This window comes from Oncorhynchus masou, chromosome 5 (genome assembly GCF_036934945.1).
Source record: "Oncorhynchus masou masou isolate Uvic2021 chromosome 5, UVic_Omas_1.1, whole genome shotgun sequence".
Classification (NCBI taxonomy): domain Eukaryota; kingdom Metazoa; phylum Chordata; class Actinopteri; order Salmoniformes; family Salmonidae; genus Oncorhynchus; species Oncorhynchus masou.
Genome location: NC_088216.1, coordinates 54442693 through 54467805, shown reverse-complemented (window position 1 = coordinate 54467805; position 25113 = coordinate 54442693). Strand labels below are relative to the sequence as shown.

Genomic DNA, 25113 nt, shown 5'->3' with positions numbered 1-25113 from the left:
GATGCACAATCGAGAGCATCCTGGCGGGCTGTATCACCGCCTGGTACGGCAACTGCTCCGCCCTCAACCGTAAGGCTTTCCAGAGGGTAGTGAGGTCTGCACAACGCATCACCGGGGGCAAACTACCTGCCCTCCAGGACACCTACACCACCCGATGTTATAGGAAGGCCATAAAGATCATCAAGGACATCAACCACCTGAGCCACTGCCTGTTCACCCCGCTATCATCCAAAAGGCGAGGTCAGTACAGGTGCATCAAAGCTGGGACCGAGAGACTGAAAAACAGCTTCTATCTCAAGGCCATCATACTGTTAAACAGCCACCACTAACATTGAGTGGCTGCTGCCAACACACTGACACTGACTCAACTCCAGCCACTTTAATAATGGGAATTGATGGGAAATTATGTAATATATTTACTAGCCACTTTAAACAATGCTACCTTATATAATGTTACTTACCCTACATTATTCATCTCATATGCATACGTATATACTGTACTCTATATCATCGACTGCATCCTTATGTAATACATGTATCACTAGCCACTTTAACTATGACACTTTGTTTACATACTCATCTCATATGTATATACTGTACTCGATACCATCTACTGTATCTTGCCTATGCTGCTCTGTACCATCACTCATTCATATATCCTTATGTACATATTCTTTATCCCCTTACACTGTGTATAAGACTGTAGTTTAGGAATTGTTAGTTAGATTACTTGTTGGTTATTACTGCATTGTCGGAACTAGAAGCACAAGCATTTCGCTACACTCGCATTAACATCTGCTAACCATGTGTATGTGACAAATAAATTTGATTTGATTTGATTTGGTCATTGCTCTATGTAGTACTGTGCACCTCCCATAGTCTGTTCTGGACTTAGGAAATGTGAAGAGACCTCGTGGCATGTCCTGTGGGGTATGCATGGGTGTCCGGTGCATTCAACATGTCAATACCGCTCATAAAAACTAGTAGTGATGAAGTCAATCTCTCCTCCACTTTGAGCCAGGAGAGATTGACATGCATATTATTAATATTAGCTCTCTGTGTCCATTCAAGGGCCAGCTGTGCTGCCCTGTTCTGAGCCAATTGCAATTTTCCTAAGTCCTTTTTTGTGGCACCTGACCACACTGACCACACTGAACAATAGTCTAGGTCCGACAAAACTAGGGCCTGTAGGACCTGCCTTGTTGATAGTGCTGTTAAGAAGGTAGTGTAACTCCCTCCAGTAACCACGAGCACAACCATTCCTTGATTTTAACTGGCGGCTTTATTTTCTAGTTTTAGTCAGAATTATCACCTTCCGTGAGAACTATAAAGTAAATTAAAAATACAGTTAAGCACACTCTTACAACCTTATCTTACGAGTGACTTATTAGCTTGGTATAACTCTGAAGTGCTTACATACATAAACAGTTTAGCCGGTGCTATAACAGTATCAGATTAAACACATGAATAAAGGAAAAATACCTCATTGGCTGCTTATTACAGAAGGGAGGAAATCAAACTTCACCCTTATTATTCCTGGCATGAATTCACACTTCATCCTAACATACACTCTTCAACCTTTATGAACTACACCTGATAACATGAAAACTTAGCTAAAGCAGCGCAGGATTGCCTTCCCTCCAAAAGTGTGTTGCTACAATAAGGATCCCCGTTAGAACAGTATTAGCTACGTAGTTCCGCTTGTCTTATCATTTCCCCTGCACAGCGGACACGTAAACAATTCAAACAGACAACGACATAGACTTACAGGTTAAATGTCAGTTACAGGTAGCGCAGCTCTTTATTATTTATATATTTCTCCCCATCTTAGCTACTGTTGTATCAATATGTTTTGACCATGACTGTTTACAATCCAGGGTTACTCCAAGCAGTTTAGTCACTTCAACTTGCTCAATTTCCACATGATTTATTACAATATTTAGTTGAGGTTTAGGGTTTAGTGAATGATTTGTCCCAAATACAATGCTTTTAGTTTTTAAATTTATATTTAGGACTAACTTATTCCTTTCGACCCACTCTGAAACTAACTGCAACTCTCTAAGTGTTGCAGTCATTTCAGTTGCTGTAGTAGCGGACATGTATAGAGTTGAGTCATCCGCATACATAGAAACTCTGGCTTTACTCAAAGCCAGTGGCATGTCATTAGTAAAGCTTGGAAAAAGTAGTGGGCCTAGACAGCTGCCCCGGGGAATTCCTGATTCTACCTGGATTATGTTGGAACAATGTCAGGACCCGGTTACGAACCTGGGTCTCCGGAGTGAGAAACGGTCACTTAACCAACTGAGCCACGAATAGTCAGCAGAACCCAGAAGATGAGGCAGACACAGCAGTACTTAAGACGGTGTATTTAATAAAGTAAAAAAGGAGAAGTCCTTCAATACAAAAAAATGGCAAATCCAAAAGGTGGTAGGAATAGCACAAAAAAGCCTCAAGAGATACTCAAAAACAAAACAGAATTCCACAAGAGCATCCACCGGAAACGACAAGAATACACAGAACACTAGGGCTGGGTGCTAACATACAAACACAGAGCACAGAACTGAGGGAAACTAAGGGTTTAAATACAATCAGGGGAAAAACGAGGCACAGGTGCAAATAATAATGGGGAACAAGGGAAAAAACATGAGGTCAAAAAGCACAATGGGGGCATCTAGTGACCAAAACCCGGAACAACCCTGGCCAAATCCTGACAAACAACTTACATTAAAGAACACCCTCTGTGTTCTGTTAGACAGGTAACTCTTTATCTACAATATAGCAAGGGGTGTACTGCAGCAAACTATGATCAATAATGTCAAAAGCCACAATGAAGTCTAACAAACAGCCCACAGAATCGTTTTATCATCACTTTCTCTAAGCCAATCATCAGTCATTTGTGTAAGTTCTGTGCTTGTTGAATGTCCTTCCCTATAAGCGTGCTGAAAGTTTGTCAATTCGTTTCCTATAAAATGTCATTGTATCTGGTCAAATATTTTTTTTTCCAAAAGTTTACTAAGGGTTGGTAACAGGCTGATTGTTTGGCTATTTGAGCCAGTAAAGAGAGCTTTACTATTCTTGGGTAGCGGATTTGACGTTTGCTTCCCTACAGGTCTGGGGGCACACACATTCGAGTAGGCTTAAATTGAAAATACGGCAAATAGGAGTGGTTATATCGTCCGCTATTATCCTCAGTCATTTTCCATCCAAGTTGTCAGACCACAGTGGCTTGTCATTGTTGATAGACACCAATAATTTTCTCACCTCTTCCACACTCACTTTACAGAATGCAAAATTACAATGCTTGTCTTTCATCATTTGGTCAGATATACTTGGATGTGTAGTGTCAGCGTCATGCCTAAGTTAGCTAATATTGCCAATGAAAAAATAATTAATGTAGTTGTTAATAACAGTTGGTTTTGTGATGAATGAGCCATCTGATTCAATGTATGATGGAGCTGAGTTTGCCTTTTTTTCCTAAATTTAATTGAAGGTGCTCCAAAGCTTTTTTACTATCATTCTTTGACCTGTATCTTTGTTTCATAGTGTCGTTTCTTCTTCTTTTTCAGGTTAGTCACATGATTTCTCAATGTGCAATACGTTTGCCAATTGGTTGTGTAGCCAGACTTATTTTCCATTGCTTTTGCCTCTCACCCATACAATTTTCCTCATCAATCCACATAGATTTAACTGTTTTTACGGTCATTTTCTTAATAGGTGCATGCTTATTAGTAACTGGAATAAGCAATTTCATAAATGTGTCAGGTGCAGTGTCTGTTTGCTCTTCTTTACACACAAACAAATATTTTTTACATTGACAACATAGGGCGAGTAACCTAAATTAGATTGAATCAAACTTTAGGAATTTAAAATCGCAACACATTTTACAGGGAAAACCAATCAAGTGGAAAAAGTAAAAGCAAACAAGAAATTATAAAATGTTTCATTTTCTTTCAAGTTCTTGCATTGGAGCAAAGCTCCTAGGCTGAATTTGAACAGATGCGTTGACATGATGACATATGAAAAGAGACGGAGTAGGCAGTGGAAATTTCACTCATGACATTCTATAGTGTATTGCTGTCCTAAGAGGGAGTCATTCTGAGTGTGGGCTCCTGGGGCTGACAACTGAATGCAATGCAAAAAGTGTCTGTCGACTTGACTCGCTCACAAGTGTTAATAAAGTTTCAGAGCACCACAAATATCCAGACAATGATGTCATTAAGACCTGCCCATTTTGTGCCGAGGATTTGGTGCTTTGGAAAAACACACAGAGCGACTAACACACACATAAATATACTTTCAGTCATACGGACACACATTAACGGGAGCCCCTGAGTGATATTTGTGCACACACACGCATGATGTAAGTGTGGGTGTAAATGGCGCTATACTCCCCAATATGTCGTTGTTCATTTTTTTCCTCTGTGCCAGAGCACTAATTAAAGTGTGACGTTTTTTCCATCTTGTGAAGTGTGGCCCAGTCGAAACCCCCCTGGGGCAACGGCAGTCCCCCATGATTATCCCCCTGTTTTTCTGTCTTTAGTTATTTCAACTAATAAAAGAGTGAACTGGAACAGTTTTACTAATAGTAGTAAGTTGTGTACACCTTGTTAAAGAGATGAGAGGGACTTTATCTTAATAAAAATCACTTAGAGAATTTCCACATTTACATCCCGGGCTGCTTGACAACTAACACCAAAATATTATGAGAACTACATAGCGCTAACTCATTTCACAAAAATAATAATACTTGATAGACTGGTTTGAATAATAACCACATTGATACACTGGTTTGATACAAGATAATATTTAGTGGCATAGTTTTCTTGCTTTCACAGTAAAATAAGTACCAGAGAAAGTAACGGCAGGAGGAATTTGTTTCATAGGTCTGTGGCCTCAGTCTGTCTGGTCATGTCTGCGTTGTGATATATTTGGTTTGTTGATTTCTCTCCTCAGCTCAGTAAGATGTTTCTCCTGTTTCCTGAGCCGCACTTCAAGAAGACCCAAGCGCAAGTAGCGGATGTCAGTCCCACACTGTTGGCGGAGTACACCTACACACTGAAGGAAGGGGTAAGGATAGAGCACAGCATATGGGGCGGGGGACCCAAAGTCTGCGGATGGAGAGGACAATGGGAGGCTTGTGCATGTAGGATTTTAATCTGTTCACATGCGCGTGGGTGTGTCTGTAGGCGCTACCTGCACACTCAGCAGCACTGACACAGAGCCCATGCCAGACCCTGATCTCTTCTGGGGGGGAGGAGAGAAGAGCAGTCTAGTGAATTTTCCACTATGGCGGTTTAGACTGCAAAATCAATCTGCCCAGAACACACATGCACACACCTCTGCCACACACACCCTCCCCCGCCTCCACACCTCTCCATTTCCTGGCGTGAACACAATAGCTGCTATGCTAATCTGTGCCATTGCTGAGTTTTCCAAGAAAGCACTGTTCAAATGACACTATCTGTCCACAATCCAATGTAAACTACAATGACACAGGTGATAAACCTCTATGTTGGTTTTGGGCTATATCTGTCCTTTTGGGGGGGGGGGGGACCTTTGCTCTTCAAAGTATTTAAGGCCACCACACCAAGGCATGTTTTGTGAAAAATATTGAAAGATCATAGGAAAATGGGAGATCAGGGTCAAATTTAATAGTGCACACGGATTCATTAGTGCAACTTCTTATTGGACAGGTCCAGGTAGTCCCTCCGTGTTTCGGTTCAGAATCTCGGCATGTAAAACTAGTGCTATGGCATTTTGTGCCAGCTTTGGCAATTTACTTATCTAACATCAGCTCACTTGTACTGAGGTGGGAGGGGTGGCAATATTTGAGTTATGTCTTTAAAAAGTAGCTCAAAAATGACTATCATTCTGCGCAAATAGTGAGATTTTAGACTCCCCAAAAGCATGTCTTAGCAGTAACGAGGTTGGTTAATGGCATGGATTTTGACAGCAGAAGCTAAGCCTATCCAGCCATGACCAAATCTGTATGCATTTTGCACACAACCTGCATGCATTTTGCGTACCATACACACAATTTGAGGTCAAAGTACACTGGTATGAACGTGGCAGAGAAATGACCCCTAAATTGAACCTAGAAAAATATGAAAGTGTAATTTAGACCAGCTCAATTTAATTTACAATCAAACATAAACTAATGTGTTGGCTACATTGTTTGATATAATGTAAGACTCTATGCTACCCCCTACCCAACCTTAGGCCTACATCACTACCACCTTGTCAGATATTTCTAGGTAAAGCCCTGATTGTACATTAAAACCTATTTATAGTTAGCTACCGAAGAGCAACTAATTACCAAGTACCCATAACAATCTGGTGTCTGGAAAATAACCTCTCCCTCAACATCAACAAAATGAAGGAGCTGACCGTGGAATACAGGAGACAGCAGAGAGAGAACGTCCACATCTATGGGGCTGCAGTGGAAAGGGTCAAAAGTTTCACGTTTCTACATCACTGACAACCTGAAATGGTCCCTTCACACAAACAGCATGGTGAAGTTGGCGCACCAGCGCCTCTTCAACCTAAGGAGGCTGAAGAAATTTGTCCTCTCGTAAACTTCTAAAGATGCACCATTGAAAGCATCCTATTGGGCTGTATCACGGCCTGATATGACAATTGCACCGTCCGCAACCACAGGGCTCTCCATAGGGTGGTGCGGTCAGCCCAAAGCATCACCGTGGGCACACTGCTTGCCCTCAAGGACATCTACAGCACCCGGTGTCACAGGAAGTCCAAGAAGATCAACGACCTTAGCCACCCGAGCCACGGCCTGTTCACCCCGCTACCATCTAGAAGGCGGAAACTATACAGGTGCATCAAAGCTGGGACTGAGAGACTGAGAAACAGCTTCTATTTCCAGGCCATCAGACTGTTAAACAGTCACCACTAGCCTTAGTCACTGTTCTAGCTGGCTACCACCCAGCACAATATACTTTTCTATTCATATACTGTTCATACACATCATTAAATGTATAATATATTTATATACGGTACCAGTCAAAAGTTTGGACACCGACTCATTCAATGGTTGTTGTTTAAAAAAAAACTATTTTCTACATTATAGAATAATAGTGAAGACATCCAAACTATGAAATAACAGATATGGAATTATGTAGTAACCAAGAAAGTGTTAAACAAATCAAAAATATATTTGAGATTATTCAAGGTAGCCACCCTTTGCTTTGACAGCTTTGCACACTTGTGGCATTCTCTCAACCCAGCTTCATGAGGAATGCTTTTCCAACCATCTTGAAGGAGTTCCCGCATATGCTGAGCACTTGTTGGCTGCTTTTCCTTCACTCTGCGGTCCAACTCATCCCAAACCGTCTCAATTGGATTGAGGTTGGGTGATTGTGGAGGCCAGGTCATCTGATGCAGCACTCCATCACTCTCCTTCTTGCCTGGAGGTGTGTTTTGGGTCATTGTCCTGTTGAAATGATAGTCCCACTAAGCGCCAACCAGATGGGATGGCGTATCGCTGCAGAATGCTGTGGTAGCCATGCTGGTTAAGAGTGCCTTAAATTTCAAATAAATCAGTAATGAAGCAATGATGGACTGTAATTTCTCTTTGCTTATTTGAGCTGTTCTTGACATAATATGGACTTGGTCTTTTACCACCCCTACCTTGTCACAACACGACTGATTGGCTCATACGCATTAAGATGCGTATGAGTCCTTAAATGTACTTTTAACAAGGCAATTGTTAATTGAAATGCATTCCAGGTGACTACCTCATGAAGCTGGTTGAGAGAACGCCAAGGGTGTGCAAATCTGTCATCAAGATAAAGGATGGCTACTTTGAAGAGTCTCAAATATAAAATATACCTTTTTGGTTACAAATCAAATCAAATCAAATTTATTTATATAGCCCTTCGTACATCAGCTGATATCTCAAAGTGCTGTACAGAAACCCAGCCTAAAACCCCAAACAGCAAGCAATGCAGGTGTAGAAGCACAGTGGTTAGGAAAAACTCCCTAGAAAGGCCAAAACCTAGGAAGAAACCTAGAGAGGAACCAGGCTATGTGGGGTGGCCAGTCCTCTTCTGGCTGTGCCGGGTAGAGATTATAACAGAACATGGCCAAGATGTTCAAATGTTCATAAATGACCAGCATGGTCGAATAATAATAAGGCAGAACAGTTGAAACTGGAGCAGCAGCACAGCCAGGTGGACTGGGGACAGCAAGGAGTCATCATGTCAGGTAGTCCTGGGGCATGGTCCTAGGGCTCAGGTCCTCCGAGAGAGAGAAGGAGAGAATTAGAGAACGCACACTTAGATTCACACAGGACACCGAATTGGACAGGAGAAGTACTCCAGATATAACAAACTGACCCCAGCCCCCTGACACATAAACTACTGCAGCATAAATACTGGAGGCTGAGACAGGAGGGGTCAGGAGACACTGTGGCCCCACCCGAGGACACCCCCGGACAGGGCAAAAACATGAAGGATATAACCCCACCCACTTTGCCAAAGCACAGCCCCCACACCACTAGAGGGATATCTTCAACCACCAACTTACCATCCTGAGACAAAGCTGAGTATAGCCCGCAAAGATCTCCGCCATGGCACAACCCAAGGGGGGGGTGCCAACCCAGACAGGATGACCACATGAGTGAATCAACCCACTCAGGTGACGCACCCCTTCCAGGGACGGCATGAGAGAGCCCCAGTAAGCCAGTGACTCAGCCCCTGTAATAGGGTTAGAGGCAGAGAATCCCAGTGGAAAGAGGGGAACCGGCCAGGCAGAGACAGCAAGGGTGGTTTGTTGCTTCACCTTCCCACTCCTGGGCCAGACTACACTCAATCATATGACCCACTGAAGAGATGAGTCTTCAGTAAAGACTTAAAGGTTGAGACCAAGTTTGCGTCTCTGACATGGGTAGGCAGACCGTTCCATAAAAATGGAGCTCTATAGGAGAAAGCCCTGCCTCCGGCTGTTTGCTTAGAAATTCTAGGGACAATTAGGAGGCCTGCATCTTGTGACCGTAGCGTACGTGTAGGTATGTACGGCAGGACCAAATCAGAGAGATAGGTAGGAGCAAGCCCATGTAATGCTTTGTAGGTTAGCAGTAAAACCTTGAAATCAGCCCTTGCTTTGACAGGAAGCCAGTGTAGGGAGGCTAGCACTGGAGTAATATGATCAATTTTTTTGGTTTTAGTCAGGATTCTAGCAGCCGTATTTACCACTAACTGAAGTTTATTTAGTGCTTTATCCGGGTAGCCGGAAAGTAGAGCATGGCAGTAGTCTAACCTAGAAGTGACAAAAGCATGGATTAATTTTTCTGCATCATTTTTGGACAGAAAGTTTCTGATTTTTGCAATGTTACGTAGATGGAAAAAAAGCTGTCCTTGAAATGGTCTTGATATGTTCTTCAAAAGAGTGATCAGGGTCCAGAGTAATGCCGAGGTCCTTCACAGTTTTATTTGAGATGACTGTACAACCATTAAGATTAATTGTCAGATTCATCAGAAGATCTCTTTGTTTCTTGGGACCTAGAACAAGCATCTCTGTTTTGTCCGAGTTTAAAAGTAGAAAGTTTGCAGACATCCACTTCCTTATGTCTGAAACATGCTTCTAGCAAGGGCAATTTTGGGGCTTCACCATGTTTCATTGAAATGTACAGCTGTGTGTCATCCGCATAGCAGTGCAAGTTAACATTATGTTTTCGAATAACAGCAGTACTAAGGTCTAGGAGCACGAGGACAGATGCAGAGCCTCGGTCCGATGCCATTAAAATGTAATTTACCACCTTCACAAGTGCCACCTCAGTGCTATGATGGGGTCTAAAACCAGACTGAAGCATTTTGTATACATTGTTTGTCTTCAAGAAGGCAGTGAGTTGCTGCGCAACAGCCTTTTCTAAGATTTTTGAGAGGAATGGAAGATTCGATATAGGCCGATAGTTTTTTATATTTTCTGGGTCAAGGTTTGGCTTTTTCAAGAGAGGCTTTATTACTGCCACTTTTAGTGAGTTTGGTACACATCCGGTGGATAGAGAGCCGTTTATTATGTTCAACATAGGAGGGCCAAGCACAGGAAGCAGCTCTTTCAGTAGTTTAGTTGGAATAGGGTCCAGTATGCAGCTTGAAGGTTTAGAGGCCATGATTATTTTCATCATTGTGTCAAGAGATATAGTACTAAAACACTTGAGCGTCTCTCTTGATCCTAGGTCCAGGCAGAGTTGTGCAGACTCAGGACAACTGAGCTTTGAAGGAATACGCAGATTTAAAGAGGAGTCTGTAATTTGCTTTCTAATAATCATAATTTTTTCCTCAAAGAAGTTCATGAATTTATCACTGCTAAAGTGAAAGTCATCCTCTCTTGGGGAATGCTGCTTTTTAGTTAGCTTTGCGACAGTATCAAAAAGGAATTTCGGATTGTTCTTATTTTCCTCAATTAAGTTAAAAAAATAGGATGATCGAGCAGCAGTAAGGGCTCTTCGGTACTGCACGGTACTGTCTTTCCAAGCTAGACGGAAGACTTCCAGTTTGGTGTGGCCCATTTCCGTTCCAATTTTCTGGAAGCTTGCTTCAGAGCTCGGGTATTTTCTGTGTACCAGGGAGCTAGTTTCTTATGAGAAATGTTTTTAGTTTTTAGGGGTGCAACTGCATCTAGGGTATTGCGCAAGGTTAAATTGAGTTCCTCAGTTAGGTGGTTAACTGATTTTTGTCCTCTGGTGTCATTGGGTAGACAGAGGGAATCTGGAAGGACATCAAGGATGTTACTACATGATTTCATAGTTTTGATGTCTTCACTATTATTTTACAATGTAGAAAATAGTAAAAATAAAGAAAAAGTCTTGAATGATTAGGCATGTCCAAACTTTTGACTGGTACTGTACATGAGATTATTTTTATTTGTCAAACGGCAGCCAAGCATCACTCATCATGTCACCAAAATAAAACCCTCACTATTTATTTGAAAGGAGCATCAAGCTCATCACTGTGCACATTCATCTTCCTCTGAAGTTCATCATAAATGATTTAATCTGTAGCCTAATAGTCTTCATACTTACCCAAGTCGTATTGGGAGGACCATACAACATATCATCGCGTTATTTCCATATTTGCGCGTAAAGGTGTTTCCTCCACCATTTCTCGCATAATTCATTTTACAGACTCAAAGATTCCACCTTGTCTAGCGTATTTTGTTTTGTCGACATTTGGAAAGTTTAATGACAAATTTACTGTTTCCAGTAAATATCCGATGTACTTTACTCGCATACAACTGTTTGATGGAAACCGGGTTACTGAAGGCAGTTTTTTTGGTCCTTACCAATGCATTCGCCAAGACTATCAATAAAGGGTTTGGCTCGTGAGACTGCTTTGAAATTCATCTTAATCACCAACGCTTTATTAAAATATTAAGTTTGGAAGCAGCAAAACAGTGAGCGGACATCCCCTTTTTATCTGTATATTGTACATTATTTTAGCCGGCTATTTTGGATGTGCTTAAAACCCCCTCCATGTTGGCTACGTGTCCATATGCCCGTCATTGAACCAGAGACGAGATGTTGCTGGTGACTCATATTTTGAAATATTTAAGATATTTTTCTGTAACAATTGTTTCATCTGATAAAAATATATATTTTATTGTCACATACACCAGATAGTTGTGTGTTTTTCAGGGTCAACCATAGTAGTACATTTACATTTACATTTAAGTCATTTAGCAGACGCTCTTATCCAGAGCGACTTACAAATTGGTGAATTCACCTTCTGACATCCAGTGGAACAGCCACTTTACAATAGTGCATCTAAATCATTAAGGGGGGTGGTGAGAAGGATTACTTATCCTATCCTAGGTATTCCTTGAAGAGGTGGGGTTTCAGGTGTCTCCGGAAGGTGGTGATTGACTCCGCTGTCCTGGCGTCGTGAGGGAGTTTGTTCCACCATTGGGGGCCAGAGCAGCGAACAGTTTTGACTGGGCTGAAACTGTACTTCCTCAATGGTAGGGAGAAGCAGGCCAGAGGTGGATGAACGCAGTGCCCTTGCTTGGGTGTAGGGCCTGATCAGAGCCTGGAACAAGTGCCGTTCCCCTCACAGCTCCGTAGGCAAGCACCATGGTCTTGTACGGATAACCCAACTGGAAGCCAGTGGAAAATGGAGGAGCGGGGTGACGTGAGAGAACTTGGGAAGGTTGAACACCAGACGGGCTGCGGCGTTCTGGATGAGTTGTAGGGGTTTAATGGCACAGGCAGGGAGCCCAGCCAACAGCGAGTTGCAGTAATCCAGACGGGAGATGACAAGTGCCTGGATTAGGACCTGCGCCGCTTCTTGTGTGAGGCAGGGTCGTACTCTGCGGATGTTGTAGAGCATGAACCTACAGGAACGGGCCACCGCCATGATGTTGGTTGAGAACGACAGGGTGTTGTCCAGGATCACGCCAAGGTTATTAGCGCTCTGGGAGGAGGACACAATGGAGTTGTCAACCGTGATGGCGAGATCATGGAACGGGCAGTCCTTCCCCGGAAGGAAGAGCAGCTCCGTCTTGCCGAGGTAGTACACTGCTCCTGGAGCAAATTGGGGTTAAGCTCAAGGGCACATCGACCGATTTTGAAAAAGAATTACAAAAATAAAAATTCACCTTGTGTATTCAAACAAGCAACCTTTCATTTACTGGCCCAATGCTCTTATCTGCTAGGCTACCTGTCACGTTCGTCGTATAGAAGAGACCAAGGATGATATGAATACATTCTTCTTTAATGAAAGAAAGAACACTAAACAAACTAACAAAACAACAAAACGAACGTGAAGTTATATAGAACAAGTGCTGACATGTAACTACAAATAGACAATAACCCACAAAACCAAAATGGAAAATGCTCTTATCTGCTAGGCTACCTGTCACGTTCGTCGTATAGAAGAGACCAAGGATGATATGAATACATTCTTCTTTAATGAAAGAAAGAACACTAAACAAACTAACAAAACAACAAAACGAACGTGAAGCGATATAGAACAAGTGCTGACATGTAACTACAAATAGACAATAACCCACAAAACCAAAATGGAAAATGGCAACCTAAATAGGATCCCCAATCAGACCAACATAGACCTACATATACCGAGACATACCAAAACCCCATAGAATTACAAAAAACCCTAGACAAGACTAAACACACATACCACCCTCGTCACACCCTAACCCAACCAAAATAATAAAGAAAACAAAGATAACTAAGGTCAGGGCGTGACAGTACCCCCCCAAAGGTGCGGACTCCCGGCCACAAACCTAAACCTATATGGGAGGGTCTGGGTGGGCATCTAACCTTGGTGGCTGCTCTGGTTCTGGACGCCGCCCCCCTTCTTTACCCTGAGTCCGCTCTTGTAGCACTGACCCGTGGATCATCATCGGAGGCTCTGGACTGCGGATCCTTGCCGCATACCCCGGGCTGGGGATCCTCGCTGCGTGGATCATCGCCGGATGTTCTGGACTGGGGACCGTCACTGGAGACCCCGGACTGGGGACTGTCGCTGGAGACCCCGGACTCCAGAGCCAGACGCTCTGGACTGCCGAGGCGCACTGGAGACCTGGTGCCTGGCGCCGGCACTGGTGGTACCGGGCTGGGGACACGCACCTCCGGGCGAGTGCGAGGAGCAGGAACAGGTTGTACTGGACAGTGGAGACGCATTGGAGATCCAGAACATAGAGCTGGGCTCAATACGTTCTGGCTGGATGCCCATTCTTGCCCAGCAAATGCGAGGAGCATTCGCTGCCTCTAACTCCTCCTTAGGACGGCGATACTCCCCCGGCTGTGTCCAGGGTCCTGCTCCATCTAATATCTCCTCCCAGGTCCATTTCCCCATTAAGCGCTGTTCCTCCTTTTCACGCTGCTTGGTCCTGGTTTGGTGGGTTATTCTGTCACGTTCATCGTATAGAGGAGACCAAGGTGCAGCGTGATATGAATACATTCTTCCTTAATGAAAGAAAGAACACTAAACAAACTAACAAAACGGACGTGAAGCTATATAGAACGAGTGCTGACATGCAACTACACATAGACAATAACCCACAAAACCAAAATGGAAATGTCACGACTTCCGCCGAAGTTGGTTCTCCTGCCCATTCGGGCGGTGCTCGGCGGTCGTCGTCACCGTCCTATTAGCCACTACCGATCCCTTTTTCGTGTATCTGTTGGTTTCGTCTAATTGGTTTCACCTGTGTGTTGTTTAGTTAATTAGTGTCTGTATTTAATGTAGGTTGTCCCGCCCTTGTTTTGTGCGGGATTGTTTATTTTGTCATTTCGTTTTGTCTGTCGGTGTTTGCTGTTTGTTATTCTCCGGTTAGTCTTTATCCTGTGTTGGATATATTCACCCTGTCTGTATTTGGGTTGACCGTTGTTTGTTTTTGTTCACCGGAGAATTAACTTTATATCGCTATCTGCTCTCTGCGCCTGATTCCACCCACCTTGATTAGACGTGACAGAATCCCGCACCACCCATGGAATCAGCAGGAGCAGCAGCGTCTCCTCTCCCATCGATGGAAGAGAGGGTCCTCCATCATACCAGCGTGCTTCACCGGATTGGTTCTGCTATGGACCAAATGATGGAGAGAATGGATCGATGGGAGAGGAGTGGCCTCCCCACATCATCTCTATCAACCCCTTCTCCAGCACCTCCTGTTTCTGCGACCACATCTGGCTCTGGGGCTCTTCGGCTGACACTCCCACGGGAGTTTGACGGATCGGCGGCTGGGTGCCAGGGTTTCCTCCTTCAGCTGGAACTATACCTGGCTACCGTGCGTCCTGCTCCCTCTGGAGAGGAGAGCATGTGTGCCCTCGTCTCCTGCTTGACTGGGCGAGCCCTCGAGTGGGCTAACGCAGCATGGAATGGTCCGGACTCGGCTAAGGATAATTACCCAGAGTTCACCCGCCGATTTCGAGCTGTTTTTGACCATCCTCCCGAGGGTCGGGCGGCGGGTGAACGGCTGTTCCACCTGCGTCAGGAGACGAGGAGCGTACAGGATTTTGCCCTTGAGTTTAGGACTTTGGCAGCAGGAGCAGGATGGAACGACAGGGCCTTGATTGATCATTTTAGATGTAGTCTCAGGGAGGACGTCCGCAGGGAGCTGGCATGTCGGGACACCACATTCACACTGGATGGACTTATCGATCTGGCTATCCGTCTCGACAACCTGCTGGCTGCTCGCGGGCGTTCGGATCAGGTCCTGTCGTTTCCAATCCCCAGCCCCCCTGTTCCTATCCCTATGGAATTAGGAGGTACGACTTCAAGGGTGACCGGAGGAGGAGTGTCCTCCTGCACCAGTTGTGGTCGACGAGGGCACACGTCCGACCGGTGCTGGAGGAACTCGTCTAGGAGTCGGGAGGACAGGCGGAACACTGCTCACCCCAGGTGAGTAAGCACCAAACTCATTCAGAGCTTCCTGTCGGTCATGTGTTTGTATTGATTTCTTTCCCTGGTTTTTCCCCATCTCTACAGCATAAGGCGCTAGTCGATTCAGGCGCAGCTGGGAATTTTATGGATCGTGGGCTTGCGTTAAGGCTAGGGATTCCCCTGGTGTTGTTAGATCGACCTTTCCCCGTGCACTCCTTAGATAGCCGACCATTAGGGTCAGGAGTAATTAGGGAGGCTACGGTGCTGCTGGACATGGTAACGCAGGGTGATCATAAGGAGCAGATTAGCCTGTTCCTTATAGATTCACCTGCGTTTCCAGTGGTGTTGGGGGTTCCCTGGTTAGCTCAACACAACCCGGTGATTTTCTGGCGACAGGGGGCTCTTAAGGGGTGGTCAGAGGAGTGTTCAGGTAGGTGCATAGGAGTTGCCGTTGGTGCGACTACGGTGGAGAGTCCAGACCAAGTTTCCACCGTGCGCATTCCCTCTGATTATGCCGATTTGGCTATCGTTTTCAGTAAAGGGAAGGCGACCCAATTACCACCTCATCGTCGAGAGGACTGTGCGATAAACCTTCTGGGAAACGCTGCACTTCCTAGGAGTCATGTGTATCCATTGTCCCAGGAGGAGACAGTTGCGATGGAAACATATGTTTCCGAATCGCTGGGACAGGGGTACATTCAGCCCTCCATATCACCCGTCTCCTCAAGCTTCTTTTTTTGTGAAGAAGAAGGATGGAGGTCTGCGTCCGTGTATTGATTATAGAGGTCTAAATTCCATCACAGTGGGGTTTAGTTACCCACTACCTCTCATCGCTACGGCAATGGAATCATTTCACGGGGCGCGATTCTTCACAAAACTGGACCTGAGGAGCGCGTATAATCTGGTACGTATCCGGAAGGAGATGAGTGGAAAACCGCATTTAGTACTACTTCTGGTCATTATGAGTACTGCGTCATGCCATACGGGTTGAAGAATGCTTGTTATGTCTGTTCAGCCTTCTCTGTTTTTCAATCTTTCATTCACTCTTTCACACCTGTTCTCTCTTCCCCCTCTGATGAGTGTCTGATTCTTGTTTGTGTTTTTGATGCCGAGACCTGCTCGGGCAGGGATTGTGGTATGCCATTCCTGTTTTTCATTAAAGAACTCTGTTTTCTGTTAAAACATTGATGATGACATTTTGATCTATTCTGCCACACGCGCGGAGCATGTGTCTCTGGTGCGTAAGGTACTTGGGCGACTACTGGAGCATGACCTGTATTGCAAGGCGGAGAAATGTGAGTTTTTCAAACAGTCCGTTTCCTTCCTGGGGTATCGTATTTCCACCTCCGGGGTGGTGATGGAGGATGATCGCGTTACAGCCGTGCGTAATTGGCCGACTCCGACCACGGTGAAAGAAGTGCAGCGGTTTTTAGGGTTTGCCAATTACTACCGGAGGTTTATCCGGGGTTTTGGTCAGGTGGCTGCTCCCATCACCTCACTGCTGAAGGGAGGACCGGTGCGCTTGCGCTGGTCAGCAGAGGCGGGCAGAGCTTTCAGTCGTCTGAAGGAGCTGTTCACCAATGCGCCCGTGTTGGCGCATCCGGACCCCTCTTTAGCGTTCATAGTGGAGGTGGATGCGTCCGAGGCTGGGGTTGGAGCCGTGCTGTGCCAACGCTCGGGCGTGCCATCCAAACTCTGCCCGTGTGCTTTCTTTTCGAGCAAGCTCAGCCCAGCGGAGCGAAACTATGATGTGGGGGACCGGGAGTTGTTAGCTGTAGTCAAGGCTCTGAAGGTGTGGAGACATTGGCTTGAGGGGGCTAAATACCCTTTTCTCATCTGGACTGACCATCGTAATCTCGAGTACATCCGGGCAGCTAAGAGACTAAATCCACGTCAGGCTAGATGGGCCATGTTTTTTACTAGGTTCCAGTTTACCCTCACATATCGGCCAGGCTCCAAAAACACTAAAGCTGACGCACTGTCTCGCCTCTATGATACCGAGGAACGGTCAGTAGAGCCAACTCCCATCATTCCACCATCATGTCTCGTGGCACCGGTGATATGGGAGGTGGACGCTGAGATAGAGAGGGCCTCACGGTCAGAGCCGGCTCCTCCTAACTGTCCAGTTGGGACCAAGTACGTGCCGAGGGTGGTCCGGGACAAGCTGCTTAGGTGGGCTCATACTCTTCCCTCCTCGGGTCATCCTGGTATCAAGAGGACAGTGCAGAGTCTGAGAGGGAGATACTGGTGGCCTACACTGGCTAAAGACGTGAGATTTAATGTCTCCTCCTGCTCAGTGTGTGCTCAGAGCAAGGCTCCTCGGCACCTGCCTAGAGGGAAATTACAACCTCTCCCCGTTCCACAACGGCCGTGGACACATTTATCGGTGGATTTTCTTACCGACCTTCCCCCGTTCCAGGGAAGTACTACGATCCTGGTCATTGTGGATCGGTTTTCTAAGTCCTGTCGTCTCATTCCGTTGCCCGGTCTTCCTACGGCCCTGCAGACTGCTGAGGCTTTGTTTACCCATGTCTTCCGGCACTATGGGGTGCCTGAGGATATCGTCTCTGATCGGGGTCCCCAATTCACGTCAAGAGTGTGGAGGGCATTTATGGAGAGACTGGGGGTCTCGGTTAGCTTAACCTCAGGTTTTCACCCCGAGAGTAATGGGCAGGTGGAGCGCGTGCACCAGGATGTGGGCAGGTTTCTGCGGTCCTATTGTCGGGACCGGCCTGGTGAGTGGGCAAGGTATGTTCCATGGGCCGAACTAGCCCAGAACTCCTTACGCCACTCCTCTACTAACTTGTCTCCTTTTGAGTGTGTGTTAGGTTACCAGCCGGTCCTGGCTCCATGGCATCAGAGTCAGACCGAGGCTCCTGCGGTGGAAGAATGGGTACAGCGCTCCAAGGACACCTGGAAAGCCGTTCAGGACTCATTACGGTTAACGGGAGAACGGCAGAAGAGGAGCGCTGACCAGCACCGCAGTGAGACCCCCATGTTTGCACCGGGGGACAGGGTCTGGCTCTCGACCCGAAACCTGTCTCTCCGCCTGCCCTGTCGGAAGCTGGGGCCGCAGTGTGTAGGGCCGTTCAAAGTCCTGAGGAGAATAAACGAGGTGTGTTATAGGTTACAACTTCCTAGGTATTACCGTATTAACCCCTCGTTTCATGTGTCTCTCCTTAGGCCGGTGGTGGCTGGTCCCCTGCAAGAAGGTGAGGTGCCTGAGGTCCCTCCGCCCCCTCTGGACATCGAGGGGTCCCCGGCGTATACAGTTCAAGGCATTCTAGATTCTAGACGCCGGGTGGGGGGCCTACAGTACCTCGTGGACTGGGAGGGGTACGGTCCGGAGGAGAGATGCTGGGTTCCGGTGAGGGATATTTTGGACCCTTCCCTCCTGAGAGATTTCCACCGCCTCCACCCGGATCGCCCAGCACCTCGTCCTCCGGGTCGTCCTCGAGGACGGTGGCGGCGCGCTGCGGGAGCCGCGCATCAGAGGGGGGTACTGTCACGACTTCGTTTTGTCTGTCGGTGTTTGCTGTTTGTTATTCTCCGGTTAGTCTTTATCCTGTGTTGGATATATTCACCCTGTCTGTATTTGGGTTGACCGTTGTTTGTTTTTTGTTCACCGGAGAATAAACTTTATATCACTATCTGCTCTCTGGGCCTGATTCCACCCACCTTGATTAGACGTGACAGGAAAATGGCAACCTAAATAGGATCCCCAATCAGACCACCATAGACCTACATATACCTAGAGATACCAAAGATTTACAAAAAAGCCTAGACAAGTCAAAAACACACATACCACCCTCGTCACACCCTGTCCTAACCAAAATAATAAAGAAAACAAAGATAAATAAGGTCAGGGCGTGACACTACCTGCCGCCACAATTAAAAACCTTGCCAAGAATTAGTCAAGTAGCCTATCCATAGAAGATTTCTAAATGGTCAACTTTGGAGGCTTTCGCCATCATGCCTTTGTGTGATTGCCAATTCTCATAGGCCTACCTACCTACTCCATTTCGCTTGTATCCATTCCCATTTCTAAAGAGCGACTTGTCCAGTTACGAAGGATGCACTCCTTCAAACATATTCAAATTATTCAGTCCTATAATGCCATATCAACGGTGGAGAGGCATATATCTTGCTTACTGCGATTGTGCCTCACACAGACACAATACATTACATTTTAAGTGGAGCCTAGTATTTTTTATGTGATTTATTTTTGTATGCGTAAAGACATGTATGGCCTATACTCGTTGAAGCAATTACAACAATGTTGACTGCCAACACTCCAAACATATTTTGCAAAAACGGGATGTATTTTACTGTTGCTATAATTTGTTACTGTAACCTATGCTGTTTTATAGTTTTTCCTCAAAACGTAAAAGCATTTTTTTGGAAAAATGTTGTCGATTTACAAGATTTCACAAGACGCACAGTGACTCAGTGGCCTTTTACAAATCAGTAAATGCATTTTCGTGTAGTTGCCTTCTGTCACGCCCTGACCTTAGTTCCTTTTTATGTCTCTATTTTGGTTTGGTCGGGCGTGAGTTGGGGTGGGCATTCTATGTTGTTTTTCTATGTTTTTTATGTATTTGGCCTGGTATGGTTTCCAATCAGAGGCAGCTGTCTTTCGTTGTCTCTGATTGAGAACCATACTTAGGTAGCCTGTTCCCACCTGGTGTTTGTGGGTAGTTGTTTCCTGTTTTGTGTTGTGTCACCTTTCAGTACTGTTTCGATTTTCGTTGTTTCACTTTGTTATTTTGTATTTCGTGTTCAGTTATATTAAATTAAAATGGACACTTACCACGCTGCGTTTTGGTCCGATCTTTCCTGTTCCTCAGATGAAGAGGATCGTTACACCTTCTCAAAACATTAATACATTAATGAAAAATATGTTATACCGTCAAAATTGCAAATACATTCATTTAAAGAACATGACTGCCTGCAAAAAGATGAACACAACCATACCATATATCACTTGAGTCCAAGCAGACAAAACAGAAAGGTAGTCTGTTTTAAAAATCCCAGTCAATCAGTACATTTTTCTTTGCAGTCACTAAATCATGATGGTCTAAATTGAAAGTATGTCCGCAATATTCTAAAAAACCATAACAATTAGATAATCCACATCCCCTAAATCTTGTTGTACCTCTCTGACCCCACGAGGGAAAACAAATGTCCTTGGTTATCTTACAAACCAGGTCTACCACAAGGGCCATCCCCTCCTCGTACGACCCTTAATTATCAAATGGGTCAAACGAGACACTTTTTTTATGATTAACATGTGTTACACAGAATTAGTCAACCAGACATCCTGGCACCAAATATGCTGATTTCAAGGAAGGGGGACAAGAGAGTAATATTTAGCCTGATGCCTCTTTTTGTTCTAAGGAGGGCAATAGCACCAAACACGAAGTGGGCCTTTTCACCAGGTTTCAAAATAATGTCTCAAAATGAATGCCTCACCACACTGTTGTTCCTATATTATTAAAAGTGTAATATGTATGTATCTTATTCCAGTCACGTTTAGTATCTATGGGCTCCTTATCCCCTTTCAGGAACTAATAACTTTTTTTCTATATAGTAGGGACTTATTGTGTACACTCACAAGCCAATCTCAGGTTTTATTCCAATATTGGCATGCCATATGCTTAACTGTACCTAACTAATTTTCAATCTTAGTCTAGTAATTAAACTTTGAAGTAAATCCGTTGTTGCATTGAAGGTCTTAGTGAGAGATTGGATTCTTGAAGTCAGATCTCAATGACCATTCAGAATTAGAATATAGTAAATTAAGTGTTGATTAAGACTATTGTTGATGGTTAATGATAACTACTGATAGTGGGGTCTCTCTAGATCTCTCAAGGGGTCTCTCTATATCAAAACCCATAATGATTCTTTAGATTAAGTTGGATAGGATTACCAAATTTCTTAGAAATTAAATCAATTAATTATTCCACTAATTAATCAGTAAATGATCTTGAATATTCATAGACAAATTCACAACACTGTAATAAACAGTATCAATATACCATGGACTAGGACGAGAATATTCTGGGCCACCCCCCAGCCGAATTGGAGTTGATGCACTAGGTAGGAGCTTTAAGTGACTGTTCACTCTAAAAATCAAAGTTTGTCAGATGTTTAGGTCTAAAAGTGGACCTAAAACCCAAATGAATGGAAAACATTTGGCACAGACTGAAATGAGGATCATATGGTGCTTGTTTTCCCCATTCCTGTGGAATTGAGTAATATATCTGTATCTAGAACAGATTATGTGGGACGTGGACTCATCTGAACATTAGTCTACTTTTGGGATCTGAAAGGTTTTGACAAAGGCTTTCTGTTTACTGTTTATACTTATGAGGACATTGTTTAACTCGTTTTATGGGATCTCCCAGGGTTTGGTGTACACCAACACAGACATGGAGGAGGTGCTTCACTGGATGGTGAAACACTTCAGTGAGCATCCACTGTTCACACGGGTCTCCGACACAGAACTGGTATGATGACGCACACTTTGAACAGTCCTTCTCCACAATTCATAGAGATTCTGTTTTGACTGATGTGATACTGTATGTAATAATATTTGTCATATAGCAACCAACCTTGAACCCCATATAAGTAAGCCATAGAGATTGAGCTTTGTTGGATGTGCTTCACAAATCTTCCTACCTTCCAATTTGGAAAACATTGTTAACATACTTGCCAGTGTCCATACAGTTTGTAACCCAAATCTGATGAGTAGGAAACCTGTTAAGAGACAGTCAGCAAATAGGACTAGGGTAGCTCTCTTCAAGATCCCTCAAAAGTGTCCCTTTGTTTTGTAGGTTGATGATTTCATCATAAGAGGAGGGGAAGAAGGTGCAGAGGAACGGAAGGAAGAACTACCTGGCAGGTTTTCCGCAGAGTGGCATACTAAAATCCCAGTATTACAGATATCAGTTGTATGTGAGATTAACTGGAACTCTCTTTGCCTTGCTGATAGGAGCAGCAGCTCTCTCCTTGCAAGGACAACAAAATGGATGACCAAAACGACTGCTAGGTTTGCTCCAGGGGTGGAGCTTGGCCTGTCTGTCTTAAATGTAGTTTCTCCCTGAATGGTGGACAGGAATATGAATGGGTCTTCATTGGTCAAGGGTTTAAATGGCCAGACTGAAGCATTCCACCATGATCTTTTGTGAACTGGTGCCTGATTTGGAATTATCATGATTCACCGTTAGCTAATTTGACTGCTCTCTACGGCGTCCTGAGTTGGTGATAAATCTGCAATGAAGCTGTATTGATTCATTATACTTTAATGAAAGCCTTAATACATTTTTGTTTTGTCATGCCTTTTTATTTGCATCTTTATTGTGGGATGCAATCACCTTTTCATACCCTCTGCCAAACCTTAACTGCTGCTTTTGGTTTCTGGTTGAGCCTCCAAGGCTTTCTTTGTTCCAGCTTGATAGGGGAAGTGTTGGTTTTGGCTTAGAGACACTAGTGTTGGAGAATCCCCCACCCCCCAAAAAGGGGAGAGAATAAGATTAATGGTCATAGATGGTATAGTTTGAGGAGGTTGACTAGGAGGGCTTCAGCTAAAACTTAAAGGCTTCTTCATTATTGAAGATTTTTATTTGTACCTTTTTATTTAACTAGGCAAATCAGTTAAGAACACATTCTTATTTTCAATAACTCTCTAACCACTAGGCTACCTGCTGCCCCAAGAATCTGAAAGCATTTGCCAAAAGTGCATTGACATCTGCATATCACAATGGATGATACAGCTAATGGTAGCCCAAAGTTTTTGCCACTGCACTCTGACAGCGGGAAGTACATTGAATGATGTGTGTTGTCTGTAAATGTGTGTACTTAGGACTGCACTTGCTGTCTGAGACCTACACAAATCTGTTGGCTCTGTCCTGAGCAGGGAGAGAGGAGAATGGAGGCATCTGCCTGGAATAGTGGTTTTGTTCCAAATGGCACCCTAGTTCCTAACATAGTGCTCTACTTTTGACAAAAGTATTGCACTATATAGGAAATTGGGTGCCATTTGGGACACAACTAGTGGGTCCATTTAAACTTAGGTTGACCTTTGGTCCTTTCAATCCACACTGTTATATTATTCCCGAATCGTGATCAAATGTGTTCATTCAGCACAATGTGGACCATATGGTTTGATTCATGTCTGTAGAAGTTCAGAAACGGGATGGTGCAGGTTTGAAATTTTCCCTTTTCTACAGCTGCAGGCAGTGTTGGCTAGAAACAGGACAGCACTCGCCTCAATAGTGGAACCCCACAGTCAGGAAACGAGTGATGGATACAGTCTGAAACCTTAGGATCTCTCTTACACACACACACACATACCGAGTTTTAAAAAATCCCCCGAAACTCAAAAGGAACTATTGTCTGTTTGACAATCTGTTCATTGTGTATATTCGTTGGGGGCAAAGTCGGGCATGAGGGGTGAATGCCAGGAGGGCATGAGCACACCAGCTCTAAGCAAACAACGGAGACTCATCAGTAGAACTCTGCAAAAGTATGTAGTTGAAAGCACAGTGGGTCAGCATGATTATGAAGTTGAGTGTAAATTACTGTTTTTCAGCACTTTGGATGCTGTGCTGGGGTAAATGTCCTAACGATTTTAGGGAAATAGTAAACTGGTGGAGGCTCTATGTGCCATGGATCCCGAGAGCCCAGACATTTTGGATGTGAACTAGGTCAGACCATTGTTGGATCTAAACTAAACCAGTGGAAGCAGAGTTTATTGTGGCTCTCACATTCTTGCGAAGTGAAATTGCAACCATAGCAACAACAACAACATGGACCCCACTCAGTGTTTCTCAAATATACTGTGGTATATTAACAAGCCAAGACACAGCCATGCTGTTTAGCATCAAGTTTGATAACATAATGAATTTGCGTGCATTCCCATAATGTACTTTGACCTGACTAAGGTACAGCATCCTGCTCATACCAATATTACGATCAACCCTATAATGTAATACCATTATTAAACCATGTAGTTACTAATATACTCCATCCCCCTTTTGGTCTTGATAACAAATAATTCCCGGTAAATGCTTATACTGTACTCTAAACAACTAAAAGAGCATTTGTTTTAAACCTGTAACATTTCAATGTGTCATCAAAAATGAACAGTTTGACAACGTGTTTCTTTTTTACAACCTTATTTTCCACACATTTGTTTTCATCACAAGTCAATTTTTCAGTCTCTTCTCAGTGTGTAAAAGTCTTTAATAACCGTGTGTGTTTCAGACTGTAACGCTGGTGTGGTCTGATGACCCTGTGAGACTGACGTGGACTTTTTCCTGTACAGTGTCGTTGTGCCCCTGTTCGTTCTCACACATTTACCCCTGATCATCAGTTATATCCGTTGTCAGTAGCAACTCGTGCTCTCAGCTGATCCCAGTGTCGTCGTAGACTGTCTGTGTTTCTGCTTATCACTATGTAATATACCAGACCTGTCTGTGTGACAAACCCAGGCATCCATCTCGGTCCTCCTCCTGTTGTATTTTGCAAGTACACGGCATCATCCACACTGAATGACCACTGCACATTGGTCATGGCAGAACTTTTGTCGGTACCTTATCCTGCGGACAGTTCTGGCTGTGCTGGTTTGATGAACTTCTGTCTGGTAGGAACATGTCTGCTCAAGAACAGGTCAGCAGGTGTTTGTCCTGTTGTGCAGTTTGGTGTGGTGCGGTACTGCAGTAAGAACAAGGAGATCTTGTCCTCGATGTCC

The 25113-nt window shown here is 44.5% G+C and overlaps 1 pseudogene; it reads left to right on the top strand.

Moving 5' to 3' along the window:
* The first annotated feature begins 918 nt into the window (after positions 1–918).
* On the top strand, positions 919–24649 carry LOC135529390 (tRNA (guanine-N(7)-)-methyltransferase B-like; annotated as a pseudogene).
* The last annotated feature ends 464 nt before the right edge of the window (positions 24650–25113 follow it).